The sequence below is a fragment of the Gadus macrocephalus genome, chromosome 2 (genome assembly GCF_031168955.1).
Source record: "Gadus macrocephalus chromosome 2, ASM3116895v1".
In the NCBI taxonomy this organism is placed as follows: Eukaryota; Metazoa; Chordata; class Actinopteri; order Gadiformes; family Gadidae; genus Gadus; species Gadus macrocephalus.
Window position 1 is genome coordinate 18,223,898 of NC_082383.1, and position 6,049 is coordinate 18,229,946.

A 6,049-nucleotide genomic window follows, 5' to 3' on the forward strand; every position below is an offset into this window, starting at 1 on the left:
ATTTTATTAATTATACTCTGCAGCCCGGCCGCGGGCTTCGAAGCCCGGCCGCGGACTCTCGGAAGATCGCGAAAGTCCGCGGCCGACTTTCGCGGAAGATCGCGAAAGTCCGCGGCCGACTTTCGCGGGCCGCCCGACCCCGGTTCTCGGCCGGGCTGCAGACCGGGCTGCATACGACCGGGCTGGATATCATGTCGTATGATATCCACCAGATCTTCCATGTTCTAGTGACTCCAGGTTAAAAATAAGCTTTATACTAATATATTATATTATATTAGTAATATTCTATAAGTAATATTATGTATACTAATATATTATATTATATTAGTAATATTCTATAAGTATTATTATATATACTAATATATTATATTAGTAATATTACATGGTTAATCAATGTATTTTTTGGCAGTACTATATTGTGTACATAGCTATTATATATTGTACATAACATATGGCCATATCACCCAGTTCTGGCATATAATTCCTAATTCCTTCTTATTCGTTTTCTTTCAGGACTTCGTTGAGTCCACTGCCACCAGCCCCCCGCCACCTCTCCCTCATGCTCCTCCACCCCAGGCACCTCTTCCACCACCCCAGACACCCCTTCCAAGAGGAGAGTGCCAGGGAGCAGGCGAGGCATGAGGAGAGCGAGGCAAAGTTGGCGGAATGGTGGAGAAGATGTGATTCTCCACCATTCTCTCAAAAGCTGAGAGAGTGTGTGTGTGTGTGTGTGTGTGTGTGTATTTTTAGGTGTGCGTGTGTGTGTATTTTTAGATGCGTGTGTGTGTATTTTTAGATTTGTGGTTCAGTGTTTCTTATTTAAATAAAGTGTTTCTTCTAAAGTGTTCTTGTTCTTAACCGATTATTATCTAAGGGTGCACTCACACTAGGCCATCTGGCCGTGGCCGTTTTAGCACCTAACCGTGCTCAAATCTGCCAGTGTGAGTGTGGCCAGGCCGGGCCAATTTGGCCACTTGGGAGAGGTGTGCTGCTACGGCACGGGCCGCTACGGTACAGATGACCTGAGCTGGATTACGTATAGTCAATGCGACGACCACGGACATAATAAAGGCGAGCCTTCTTTCCCATTAAACGGTAAACATCGCGTCAAGCGGTTCAACTGTTGGTGTGTTCTCTGTGTTATCCATTGTTGTTAAAACTCTGACTGGCGGCAGACTTTATTATGGTCCATGCAGCGGACGCTTGGTGATGACGTGTTACGACGTGATGACGTATGTACAAGAGCCTTCCGTGGCCAGGCCACAGCTGCGACGGCCAACGGCCACGGCCAGATGGCCTAGTGTAAGTGCAGGCCAGAGAACAATGGGGCCATTTGAGCACAGTTAGGTGTGAAAACGGCCAACGGCCACGGCCAGATGGCCTAGTGTGAGTGCACCCTAATACCACCTTTAACATGTAGCTAAGTGACATTCAAAATAAAGGTATATTACGAGGGACAAATAAAAAAAAATCCTTTATTTAAACATGCCAATTACAAAATATAAATACCATTTCAGGTTAAACATCTTTACAATGGGTCTTGCTCGTTGCCCGAGACAATGGCAGCCAGTCTGTCTCTTGTAACATTACCATGGGGCCGGTTATCTGCTAGGGGGCACGGGGAGGCCATGATGACGTCACAGGGTAGGGGTAGCAATGAGCATGAGCTATGAGGGTAAGGGTTGGGGTTAGGGTTGAGATGTAGGGTTGAGACAGTGAGCAAAGAAACGGGATTGGGCCTTAGTAGTACCTTGAATCCACATCAATGACCTCTCTGACCTTGGTGTAAATACCAGAGTGGTGCAGTTTTCTTTTGCACTGAGGGCATTTCAGAGGGATGCTCCACATGCGCATTGGTGCCCACAGGGCACTAAAATAGTAATCTGGGTTTGGAGGTGCCACAGATCTGATTGGACTTGGGGGTTGGTGCCAATTCTGGCTGATCTCCTGTCTCGGCTGCCCACTCGCTTCATAGATGATGTGGGCAATCCACTCCTGGTCACCTGGCTTTATGACCCGGAGGAATGGCTTTGATAAAAACCTAGCCCGGCTAACCTCTTGAGAGCGCAAAGGGACTGGGAACCCCGGTGCTGGTGCTGCTGGAGGAGGAGCAGAGGCAGGGGCAGGAAGAAGTGGTGGGCCACTCTGAGTCGCTGGTGCCATCTCAGATACTCTGGAAGGGACAGGTGCAGGAGCATCTTGGAGACGGATGTTTGATGTCGTCTCCTGGGCAGTGAGGCAGACTGGAGCTTGAGCATCTCTGGGACAGAGGACTGGCGTCGGTGTCATCTCCTGGGCTGGGGTAGTAGAGGGATGGCTGGAGGAGAAATGTTTGGGAGGTCTGGTGGAGATAAGACATGATACTTCTCGAGGTGCTCTGATAATCTGACAGCACCCTGAGCCTTTGTACCGCAGTGCTGACACTGCTCCTGGACATGGAAGTCTGACAGGTGCTGCGTAAAGTGGTCAGAGAGCACTTCCTGAGCACAAAGGGATAGCATATCATATCAAGCATATCATAAAGGTACCGGCTGAACTTTACAGACCTACAGCTGCTGCACTGGCCTTTGGTGCGTCTGGTGTATCTGCTGCACGAGCCTTTGGTGCGTCTGGTGTATCTGCTGCACTGGCCTTTGGTGTGTCTGGTGTATCTTCTGCACTAGCCTTTGCTGCGTCTGGTGTATCTGCTGCTCTACTGCTGTTGGCCTGCACTGCCTGTGGACCTGCAGCGGCCCCTGCCTGCTGTCCTAACTGGGGGAGACAACATTTTGAATTTACTCTCTAAATCCTCTTATCCTCTAAATCAAACAATACTCTGCATCAAAACAAGTCAGTTGGAGAATCAATCACATAAAACGAAGAACCAGCCAAGGGGAACAGCTGTAGAGGAAGCATTTGTCAGCATGTTTGTCTCACATCATATTTTTAAGGATTCAATGACATTACTTACATCATGGTAGCCACATTTGCAGGGGATCTTTTTCCCAAAAATGTCAAATTTTCTGCCAGCCAGCCAGCCAGCCAGCCAGACAATAAACAGCAAATAATAAACAATAATGTAAGCATTGAATAATAAGTACTGAAAAAGATAAGAGTAAATAAAAAATGTAAATAAATAAATAGAGATACTCTATATACATATATCATGTATATAGAGTATATCGTGGCGCTATGAACTCCTTCCATTTCCCTTATAAGTCCAGTTTGAGGAACTACCATCAGGGATGCTACATACAGTAGGTATATCATACAGTAGTATCATACAAATACTATACCCAAGGGGCATGCACGGGTACACATGTAACCGGTTAGTAAATCATAACCGTTTAGGAAAAATAAGAAAACGAAAACCGTAAAAAAAACAATACAACAATAAACGCTGCGCCATTGTTTCAATGGGAATCGCGACATCAATACTTTCTAATCATACGTTCAACATAGTTTACATATTTATAATTCGAAATGCGTCCCAGCCTTTATACCACGGATACTCTAGGGCAGGGGTGTCAAACTCATTTTAGCTCAGGGGCCACATGGAGGATAATCTATTCCGAAGTGGGCCGGACCTGTAAAAATATGGCATAATTATGTAAAATTAAACATGCTGTGAGCACACCAAACACAGGTTTCCCATTTACTTCCGTGAATAAAAAGGACGATGACCATTTTTCTTGGAAAACTCTGCACTCTGTGTCCACTTTTCGTCTTTTTGACAGAGACATTTTGGGGCAATGAGAGTGCCAAAGCGCATAATGTTGGAAGTATAAGGCAGAACGACAAGGTAGCTCCGGGCTAGCTGCACTACCTGTTTATACTTGCTCCCTGCTCAGCCCCGGTATAAAGTTTGCTTGCTTAACATAATTGCTATTGCGACTTCTAGTGGACACATTAAGAACAGCAGTTTCTTTCATTGAAAAATAGCAGATCATTTTATGATACATTCCAAAGCGACTTCCAGTTACACACAATTGTCCAGTAGTTCAATGTACAACAAATTAATCAGTGCCAGTCAATGCAATCCATGTAATGCTAGGAAGGATTTTTATATATATATTTTTTTTTCAATACTGTACTTCACAAAATCATCTCGCGGGCCGGATTAAACCCGTTTGCGGGCCTGATCCGGCCCGCGGGCCGTACGTTTGACACCCCTGCAGGGTGGGGAACGTCCGGCCTCCGGGCCGTATACGGCCCGCGAGGCCATTTCAACTGGCCCGCAATGCAATACAATTTTTTTATTTTATATCTTCATATATGCATACATGAATAAAAAAAAAAATCAGGAAAAAAAATATATCGCCCGTCATTAGTTTTCCGAGAGAGAGTCCTATGTCCGAGTCAACGTCAGGGTCAGTGAATACAGCATGTGATGTACGTACCACTGCGTCTGCATTGGGTCGGAGTGACTGACACATGACAAGTACCGACACAGACAAGTGATGCATCATGGCGACTGTCAAGAAAAGGAAGGTGGACGCAGAATGCCGCGTATTTCAGGAAAAATGGACAAATGACTTTTTCTTTGTTGAAGTGAAAGGCAAGCCAGTGTGCCTAGTTTGTGGCGAGGCGCTTGCGGTGATGAAAAAGGCCAATGTCGAGCGCCATTACAGCTCGAAACATGCTAAACTCTACGAGTTGAAAGGACAAATGCGTTTGGATAAAATTAACGCTCTTCGTCGGAGTTTGGGTGCTCAACAAGCAGCTTTCACACGGCCACAGACTGACAGAGAGAATATTACGCGTGCAAGTTTTGTGGTGAGTGAACTGATAGCCACGATGCTGAAACCTCACGCTGAAGGAGAGTTCGTGAAGGAGTGCCTCGTAGCCGCCGCGGAGCTGCTCGCGCCCGACAAAGTGAAATTATTTCAAAGCGTCAGTTTGTCCCGGAGAACCGTTTCAGAAAGGATTACTGATATGGCGCAAGATATTGAAAAAACACTAAAGAACACTGCAAGAGACTTTGAGTATTTTCCTCTGGCCTGTGACGAGACAACAGACATCACACACACAGCGCAGCTTGCCATTTTTCTGCGTGGGATTACGTCTGAGTTTGAAACAAAGGAGGAGTTGCTGTCTTTGCAAGCCATGCATGGCACTACTAAAGGTGAGGATTTGTTCAATCAAGTTATTGTGGCCATGAACAATTTTGAACTGCCATTTGAGAAGTTGAGCGGCATCGCCACTGACGGAGCTCCCGCAATGGTTGGCGCGCAAAAAGGATTGACTGCTTTAGTCAAAAAAGAAATGAGCCGACAGTTTTCACTGGAGAGTGCATCAGTGAATTCCAGTAGTGGATTCAGGGCCCCATTGACAGATTCCAGGACATCTAGGTCTTGCCATGTAGGAACCAGTTGTCTCGTCTTTTTGTCTGCTCCCAAGACCTGAGCGATAGCTTTCTGCTGCTCCAGCATCCTCTCCACCATCTTCTGACGTGAACCCCACCTAGTGGGTGACTCAGTCACTAACTTGTGCTTGGGTAGATGAAGCTCTTCTTGAGCAACAGCCAGATCTCTCTTCTTCTTCCACGAATAGCTGAAGGCAGCCACTGCTTTCTTACACACACCCACAGCACGCTCCACTTTCTTGTGCTTACCGGCTTTCTCTGTGGGGTGGGGGGTGGGGGACAAACAAAAAAAACTGAATAAGAAACCAGTATGAATATTTCTAATACAGAATAGTGCACATGAGGGGCTGGATATTCAAGACAGTATTTTTTAAATTAATAGACATGGGCATGAATCCAGCATAGTTTGAATACCAGTTTATAATCTTTTGAGGTGGCAAATTAATCTTTGAGAAATAAATAAAGCATTTTAAGGGTGGCCTAATAAACATTATGAAGAGAAGGCCTTGACTCTCATTGTAAAACGTTCTTGTCTTTTTTCTTAAATAATAGTTTAAAAAATATATAATAATGAACATTCGTTTTTTTCATATTTATATGACCTGAAAATACAATTAAGGTATGCAATTCTGCTATTCAACTTACCAACAGCTGAGTGAAGTCGGTGGCCAAAACACTGTAGGCGAGTCCAGTTGTTGAGGGTGG